Source organism: Chanos chanos, chromosome 15, assembly GCF_902362185.1.
Source record: "Chanos chanos chromosome 15, fChaCha1.1, whole genome shotgun sequence".
NCBI lineage: Eukaryota > Metazoa > Chordata > Actinopteri > Gonorynchiformes > Chanidae > Chanos > Chanos chanos.
Genome location: NC_044509.1, coordinates 2,960,526 through 2,970,733, shown reverse-complemented (window position 1 = coordinate 2,970,733; position 10,208 = coordinate 2,960,526).

The following is a 10,208-nucleotide window of genomic DNA, read 5'->3' as shown; positions in this document are numbered from 1 at the left end:
ACCTGTGTTCACTTTTGTTTCCCTGATTCCCCCCTCTTTATTAAGCCCTCTGTTTCACTCTTTCGTTGCGAAGTCTACACTTATCCTACGTGTATTCTGACCGTTCTGAAACCTATTCTGGATACTTTCAGTGTTATTCCGTTTGCCTCCAGTCTGTTTACCGTCCTGTGTTGGATTTTGTGTTTGTTTTTGTACTCGCCTGGTTTTCATTAAATTACAACCATCTCTGCACTTGCGTCTGGCTACCTGGTGATTTCGAGACACACAGACAGTACAGGATATGTAAAAGTGAGATTCCCAAAGGAAGTAGTGTCCCTGCCATACAATGTAAAGTTCAAAACGGCCAAAGGAGCACAGTACCTCAGGCTGATTCATATTGTCAGCTGAAGATCTGGCGATAGTGTATGAACCCTGGGCACGTGCTAAGAGACTGTCCAGAATTTAAATGCCGTGAGTGCTTGGAGCACGGACACTTTGCACGGGACTGTAAAGCAGTAGGATGCCCGGAGTGTCGACAAAACAGATGTGATATTATTACAAGAAATATACTGGAATGATGAAATAGTGAATGGTTTGAAATGTATGTGGGATGGAGACATGTTTGATAACAATAGGGATAATCAAAGAGGGAGAGGGGTTGCTATTTGAATTAAAAGTAGGACATGTGAAAAGGCTGAAGAGGTTTACAATGGTGGGGAGGGAAAACTTACAGCAGTCAGCGTATGGTTTGGGGAGGAACCTATGGCATTGTGCAACTTGTATGCACTTAATGGTGTGAGAGAGAGAGATTTTTTTTAATAATATGAGTGTATGAGTGACTCTTGTGAGGGATTCTAACACAGTCTTTAGTAAAATGGACATTGCAGAGGGCATGGTTTTTAAAACAGATTTGGGAGACAGTTTGTGTTTTTTTGTTTGTTTGTTTGCTTTATGCGAAAGTAGAATTGATTTTATGTCATTTAAAAATACGTGAAGCTTTTTTTTTTTTTTAACAAAGAAATGTCAGTGATCATGGTTTTTTATTTGTAAATTTGGATTTGACAGGGGTGGAAAGGGGACCAGGTGTATGGGTTTTAGATACAGAACTTTTAAAAGATAAATCTTATGCTATGGGGGTGGAGGGAATTATTAATTATTAGAGAGCTAATGACTTGTATGAAGAGGATTAAATAATTTGGTGGGATGATATCAAATATGTCTTCAAGAGGTCTTCAATGGAGTAAGGTAGAAGGGTTAGGGCTTGACACTCACTTTTTTTTTCCCCAAGGAGCACATGTGCTCCTAAATTGAAAAATTTAGGAGTGCATAAAGAACTTTAGGGGCGCAATGAATATTTATCAAATAATGCCTTTTTCCTTAATAAAGGGATACGAGGAGACATTTCCAAACAAAATGATTTAATTTATTTCAACACAAAGTGCACTAGGTTTTTAATATCTGCTTCAAACTATATTTATTTAGTAATTATGTAATTATTTATACTTTGAACTGTTTTTAACTGTATAAACAGTATGAACGGTATCAACACTCTATAATAAAGAAGTTCTTCTCAGTTCTAAGAGGACTTATTTGATTAATGATTTTATTACAGTCCATGGACGTGATTTTATGCTTTTAACGGAAATATGGTAAAATGATTGTGGCACTGAAACTGTATTAATTGAGTTGGCTCCACCAAACTTTATAAATATCTCGTGTGCCGGCAGGAAAGGTGGAGGCATAGCTACTCTATTTGAAGATTCTTTCCGATCCAAGCACCTATCATTTGGTGACTTAACATCCTTTGAGCATCTCTGTGCAGTTCTGAGAGGGGCTCCAACAATATTACGAGTAATTGTCTATGGGCCTCCACAGTACAATGCTAAATTTACTGATGAATTTACAGAGACTTTTGGACTCTCTCAGCATGTGTCCGGGGGTCTCAATATATCAGTCACTGTTAAGGATGTCGCTTTGTCAGATCATTACTGTGTTTTCTTTGAAATGTGGACCACACTAGACATCAAGACCAGACATGTTTACTATGAGAAAAGGTTTATAAATAACAGCACAGTTACACTTTTCATGAGCAACCATGCACCATGTATATCGACTGATTCTGTTGATGCCTAGCTGGATAGCTTCAATTTAGAAATTGTTAGTGTTATGGATGAGATTGCACCAGTTAAAGTTATAACCATGTCATGACAACCGAGAGCACCATGTAGGAATGCTACTGCAGTTCAACTCTAAAAGAGAGAATGTAGGAGGGCTGAACACTGATAGCGTAAAACCAACCTCCAGATTAACAAAGAAATCTTCAAAGACAGGCTGCATGATTACAATACAATAATGTGCAAAGATAGACAATCCTTTTTCCTCCACCATTATCAATGATAACATTAACAATAGCAAAATACTCTTTGCCATGGTTGACAAACTAACAAAGTCACCTACATATATGGCCCCTGCATTAGAATCAGTTGAGAGATGTAATTAGTTTGCAGACTTCGACACTAAAATCCATAATCAGAAAAGCCATTAGTGCATATCTATCCCCCAATGAGTCAGGTTCCCTCCATTACCACATAAAAATATGGTTAAAATGTCCCAGTTTAGTGCTATTAATACTGAAATTTTAATCGATACAGTGAGTCATCTCAAATCATCCACCTGTAGTCTTGACGCATTACCAACCAGCTTTTTAAAGAATGTGTTTCATTCAATATCAGTGGACAAACTTGAGATAATAAACACCTTACTCATTTTGCAAGCATTTTTCCTAACACATTAACAACTGCAGTTGTGAAGCCTCTCTTAAAAAAGAAAAAACTTAGAAGCAACTCCATTAAGCAATTGCAGACCTATTTCAAATCTACCTTTCATTTGAAAAAATCACTGAGAAAATCGTCTTCAAGCAACTCACTGGTTTTCTGTTCTTAAATAGATGATTCTGGCTTAATCATAGTACTGAGACTGCTCTAATTGAGGTTATTAATGACATTTGCTTACATACAGACTCTGGAAAGTTATCTGTTCTACTATTGCTCGATCTCAGTGCTGCTTTTGATACCATTGACCATAACATTTTCATAGATAGACTTGAGAACTGGGTTGGACCCTCAGGAACTGTCCTATAATGGTCCAGTTCATACCTGCAAGGAAGGTAATACTTTATTTCCTGTTTCAACAATGTTTGAGAGAGTGCCAGTAACCTGCGGTGTGCCCCAGGGTTCAATTTTTGGGCCACTCTTATTTACTTCATACAAGCTTCCTCTTGGCCAAATCCTAGAAGACTGAGATATCTTACCACAGGTAATGCCGATATCTCTTGGCCCTCTCCCCAAACAACTATGGTCCCTTTGACTCACTTTATAAGTACCTTGAGAACATCACTAACTGGATGGGACAAAACTTTCTGCAGTTGAATAAAGATAGAACAGACATTTTTTATTCGGGAATAGCAATGAGAGGCACAGACTAGCTGCCTATCTGGACTCAAGAGCTGTACAGTCTAAAGAAGTAGCAAGTAACCTTGGTGCACTAAAAGACTCTGATCTTGTTGATGTTCTTAAGGTGATAAAATGCAGATTTAGTAATTGCTTTGACATGACTGCTAAAGCTAAGATCAGAGATTTTCTGAATAAACCAGACCTGGAGAACCTCATCCACGCCTTTATTTCTATCAGGACTGATTACTGTAATGGACTCCCAAAGAAGACAATCAAACAGCTTCAGCTGATTCAAAATGCAGCAGCCAGCGTTATCACTAGGAGTAAAAGAAGATAACACATCACCCCGATTCTAAAATCCTTACACTGGCTACAAGTAAGTTACAGAATAGATATTAAGATACTATTACTGGTCTTTAAATCACTTAATGGTGTAGACCCAGCGTAACTATCTGATATGCTGCAGTGATACGAGCTGAGCAGAAGTCTAAAATCATTAGGAACAAGTCAGTTAGTCTACGGTAAAGACTAAACATGGAGAAGCAGTGTTTAGCTATTACACTGCTTTTAAATGGAACCCTTTGACAGAGAGCATTAGAAGAGCCCAGAGACTAGACACTTTCAAATCTGGGTTGAAAACGTTCCTATTTGACCAGGCGTTCAGCTCAGTTTAACACACTGTTAGCTCTACTGCATTTCTATCCTGTAACAGCACCTTATTATCCTAATTTAATTTTTAATTAGCTTTTTATTTCATGTTTAATGTCTTCTTTCTTAAATCTATTGTTTTAATCATGTTTTTAATTTCTATCCTCATATCTTTTTAATTTGAATTATCTTTGTGCTGAATGAAAGGTTCTATATAAATAAACCCTCTGTCTTTTGAAATAATGACTAACAGGCTTCATACTTTGCGTATGTTGCTAGCTAACTTTAGCTATGTATCTAGCTCACTGCGTGTTCACTCTTGACTTTTTTTTTTCTAGGAAAAGTAGTGTCTTTGTGCTGATAAGTGGAACACGTGATTTTTTTTCAGCGGACAACATTGGTTTAGCACAGTGACTGTATGATCTTCAGTGTTGTTGTTGTTGTGTGATCAACCTTTTTGCTGATAAAAAGGAAAAAAAATAGAGGCTGCTTGGGGTGAATTTTGCAATACTTTTTATTTGTGCACATGTTCCTAAATACATTTTACAAGACTGCAGTTTTGGAAACAAAGGAATTTGTGCTTATGAGGGACATTTTTAATCATAAATGCTTCAATGTTGTCAAAAATGTGGTATGTTTTAGGAGTGACAGCTATGCCAATGTGGGTTGTTAAAAGACTTAAAAGGAGTGTTTTAGATTTTTTTTCATGGGTACTAAAGCCAGCAAGAATTGCATATGATACACTAATTGGTACAAAGGAGAAAGGGGGGCTAGGACATTTAGATCCTGCAATACGCATGAAGAGTCTACCAGTAAAAGTGGTCAGGAAGTTTTTAAACTCTGAGCAGGTGGGGACATGGAAGGAAGTAATGAAATATTTTTTATGTAAATGTAGGGGAATGGATATTGCAGAGGATATTTTAATGGATGAAACTAAAGAAAAGCATGATCACAGGGTTGCCAGAGTCTTATAAAGGAGCTTTTATGTTTCTTGGGGAGAGTTCTTATACTAGGCACTAAAAGGGACAGAAAAGATTTGAAATAGTTGGAGAGAACACCAGAGGCTTATTTTAAAAGGAAAGAGGACAGAATACGCATAGGTTTGTGGCCTTTAAAATTGTGGAAAATTTACACTGATTTAGGGATGTTGCTTTTATTCCTTCGAGGTCAAACGAATACTGCTTAAGACTCTTTCCTGGGATGGAGGTGGGCAGCATATGGAAGAATCATAGACTCAACCTCATACCTTTTTTTTTTATTTGGTTTCAGTGGTAAATGTAGCAATGTGTATACTCTTAATTTGTTTTTATCTGTTGCCAGATATACAATCTGGTGTAGCTGAAATGTCCAAAAGGAAGGAGACTGTGGTATTTCATTGTGCACACTATACAAAGTGAAATTACCATTTTACCAAGGTGGTTTTACAGTAAATTTACCAAAATAAAGAATGTAATAGCATGTTTGACTTTTTTTTTAAGGGTCCATTGTTCACAAACGAAGAAATAGATTAAACTTGTTTAATATTGATGGTTGATAATATTATATCATTATTATAATAAAATTTATATAATAATATAATGAATATGATTAATATATTATCAGTATTTATATTATATTAGGTATGTGTGATTAGATAAAGTCATGTATTTGTTTGAATTGGATTGTCACGATCTAGCCCGGTCCTTCCACTGCCTAGCCATGTTTTCTCTCTCTCCTCTTTATGTGCCCTGTTCCTGGGTCCCGCTCCAGGTTCACAGTTCCACTTATCACCAGCCTTCTCTCCACACACCTGTTCACTATCACCTCATTAGACTATTTTAAAAGCCATGTTTCTTCCATTCAGTTCTTGTTAGATTATCTTGTCTGTTTTCTGGAGATTGTTCAGTCTTTTCATGCAAGATTCAAGAGTTTTATTGTCATGTGCACAGCAAAACAGGCAGTTACACTGTACAGTGTAACTTTTTTGTTTTTGGTGATTGCTTGGTACATTTGTGCCCTCCTAGTCTCTGACCTGTGCTTGCTCACTTTGATTCCTGTTTTTGCCCTTCCCTGTACCTCTCTTTTAGTATTGAGCTGATCTCTGATTTTTTTAACTTTGCCTGATCCCTTACTTTTTGTCTATTTGTGTACTGACTCTGGATTACCATTTCTGACTGGATTCTGCCAGACATTTTCTGCATTTTTTGATTATTAAAATTTACTTTTAGAACTCTCGCCTCAAGAGTCTCCTTTTGGGTTTAAATGCCACGTCCCAGGCCTCACAGGCAACGACATGGAGTCAGTAGGAATGTAACTGAAGTGGAGGAGGCTGTTAATGAATACCTTGCTATATCCAAATATGTTTGAAAATATCATTTGTAAGCATGGTTTTATGCTTAACTGGCAAAGTTCACTATTTAATGTTCCTGGTCTGAATGTATTATGATTCTGATGGATTTTCATTTATAAATAATTATAATTAATTTTTCAATGTATACATTATTCTGAGAATTTGATTTTTATAGAAAAAGGATGAAAGTGTCTTGTGAAAGTGCTATGTTTTCTGTATTTTACTGGAATTATTTTAATAAGCTAAGCAGGGTCGGACTTGGTTAGTCATTGGATGGGAGACCGCCTAGGAATACCAAGTGCTGTAAGCTTTTCTTTTTTCTCTCTCCTCTCTGTCTGTCTTTCTCTTGCTGCTGGCAATCCGGATGATTTTCATTTCGTCCCTTTTACTCTGTGTCTCTCTCTGTCTCCATCTCGTTATGTGAGCGTGTTCAGAGCTGACAGACTGGCAGCCGAAACAACAGGAATGTGAAAATAAGTTAAAACGTTTTTGCTGCTGCTCTGTGTTGTTTTGGATGTAAACTTCATGACTGACTTGGAAGACCTGTGCTGGCGCTGTGACGACAATGAAATCTATCTGTAGCATAGAAGGAATTTCTTAGTTTGGAAAAAAAACTTTTTTATTATATTGCATAATGCTGTATTACATTATGTTGCAATATGAAGTGCTATATGATGTTTATTCCCATACGTGGAATTAGATGGGCTTGTTTGTGAAGGAAGAGGAAAGAGTGAACGAGTGCGATAAGTTGTTATTTTATTGATAGTCAAAAAGGATTTAAGGATGGTCAAGAGCAGTGTGTGAGGCAGCGTGGTTTGAAGAAGTTGTTGCAGTGTAGGAGTGGGCGATATTTCAAATAAACTCAATGTGTCATGGCTTGCTCTACGTGCGATGTAGTAAATGACTATGCTGCGAACATCGAGTGCAAATTGTCACAATTTTTTTAACCCACCAGCAAGACACTCATCCTGGCATTTCGCTTCTCTCGCTCTCTCCTATAGTGCGCTCTCTTTCTCTCTCACAGACACAAGAAAAAAAAACGCATACATACATCACGCACATTCACCTGCCCATCCAGAGTACTCTCCTGGGCGAGTGTGTGTGACGTACATAGGTGAGACATATCGAGGTGAGATGTGTGTTTTTGTATCTGGAGGGAAGAGGGAAAGAGCCTGGAGAGAACGAAAAAAGTAAAGCGCCAAAGGGAGTTCATACATGTTGAGTTCAGAAACAGTAACAGAAAATGGAGGCGAACAAATTGATTCCAAAAACAAACAGCGGTTCAGGTGTTGCAAGGAAGATGTTGAAAAGCCTAAATACTATTTTGTTAAATTTAACTTGATTGTGATCTCCCTCTTTTTGCATGCAAGTTGAAAATTGTTCCAATAGAGACCACTAATGAACCTATTTTTTGCTTTTCTTTTGACGTTGTTTGTAGCCATATTTTTCAAATTTCATATTTTGTCATTTTTTTCTTGAAGTTCATTTTAATCATTTTTCGGTCAATTTATGTTCCTCACTCCCCGGCAGTTTTGTCTATTTGGGGAATAGTTTTATTTTTTTTTGTTTTCACAATGGCTGACTTTCTGGCAAACCATCCACAAAAAATGGAAAGAGATTTTGTTGATGACAAAGGACATAGTGATTTCTGGATCTGCACAAAGACAAAGAGAAATAACAGAAATGAAAGATGTTTGAGGACTATCATTTGAAATTCAGAAGAGGATGCAGTGGATGACAATATGGATGAAAACGGCATAGAGCCTGGCCATGGACACAGACAAAGATTGGCTAATCATTTACATCAAGAACTCTGATATCAGAGAGATTACAAAAAAGAGGTGACACTGGTGATCGAACTGAACGATATTAAGAGATTAAGGCTTAGCAAGTTAATTCAGCTGACAAGAAACTTGGACTGGGAAAGCTAAGTGGTGTTTGGCAATGGCCAAACGATGCATTTGAAGCAACTTTAGAAAGTGAAGAGCTATGCAAAGAATTGCTGGATGGAATCTCAACTGATGGACATATATGCGATGTCAGAAGACTGTGTTCGACGTAAATGATATCTTTTTTCAACTTGCCAACCTACATCTCTGATGCAGTCATCTTGGAAAAACTGAAGACGTGGGGAGTAACTCCCATCCTTCCTCTTCGGCGCCGTTACTGTCCACAGTAGCAGATGGGACGAGATATATTCAGGTCAAGTTCTCAAAAAGAAGTCATGTCGCTGCCCTACAGTGGGCTGTATGAGACTGGGGATGACCCGTAGTATTTTCAAGTAATTCATGATAAGCAAGTCAAAGTGTGTAGACTCTGCATGAGTCCAGAGCAGATAATGCGGAGCTGTCCTCAGGTTTAAGTGCCGTGAGTGTCTGGAACAGAGGCACTGCGTGAGAGACTGTCAACCCACAAGATGCCCAGACTGCAAGAGAGCAGTGATTTGCTACACGTGTGTGCACGCTGATGAACAGGAGATGCAGGAGAAGGAGCAAACAACTAAAGGTAGGGGGGAACTCCCCTTAGGTGTGACATTCCAGCCAAGAGGCCATGGAGCAGAGGGAAACAAGGCAGGAGGGGAGCCCAGTGTTGAAAGATTCTGAAGAGAGCCTACAGAGTGGACATACAAGGCAATGAAGAGAAGCAAGGTCCTGACAACACAGCAGGTGCCACAGAGACGGAGGGATCGAAATGGATGCTACAGATGTTATGGATATAGCAAGCGAAGTGGAGAAAGGCCACCTAACAGATGGGGAAGGAAAAGGGATTGAAAGTGGAACACCCAGAGAAAGACGAAAGAGAAGCAAGGTAAAGCCAGACTTGGACAGTGCTTTAAGAAAACAACAGCTGAGAAGAGAAAAGGTTAGAAAAATATTAAAGGAAAAGAGAGGATCGAAGAGAGAATATATTTGAAACACTAGAAGAAACGAAATTAGAATGAGTGTTTTGAAAGTTTTTTATCATTTTATCTAATGAGTTGTTTTTGTTTTGTAAGTTTAAATGTAAGAGGTCTGTCAAGTGTGCAAAAGTTCAGAAAAGTATCTGAACTCACTAACAATGTGGATATTTTATGCATACAGGAAACGTATTGGGATGATGCAATAGCAGAGCATTTAAACCACAATGTGGGATAGGGAAAAGAGGGATTGCAATTATGGTCAAAAGCGGGAGACGTGAAAGTGGAATTAGTCTATAAAGATAATAGCAACAGAGCAGTAACAATTAAATTAATTAATAATGAAGAGAAAATGACATTATGTAACATCCACGTCCCAAATGTAGAAGAGCAAAAACAGTTATTTTATGAAGGTCTTAAGGTTTTAATAAACAGGTGGTAGAATATTATTTTAATGTGGGATTTTAACACTGTCTTAGAAAAAGATGATAAAGTCTTTTAGATCAGACTGTGGATGGGAGGAACTGAAAAGATTTATAGGGGAACATCGTTTTGTTGATATGTGGAGAACAAAGAATGGAGGGTGGGGGTCGCGGAGGTTTCGGGACTTTTCTAGACAACAAATTGTGAATGGAACATTAAAACAGAGTTACTTTTTTTTTTTTTTTTTTTATAAATACTTTAATATTTAGTATATGACTTTTTGTATGTCACTATGGATTTTCGTGGGGTGGAAAGAGGTCCAGGGGTATGGGTTTTGAACACTGAACTTTTAAAAGACGCAATATACAGAGCGGAGGCAGAAAACATCATTTAAAATAGTTTGGAATGCATTTTATTTGAAAAGGAAAAGAGAGTGTGGTGGGATAACCTGAAAAAAGACCTAAAGAACTTTTCAGTTGAA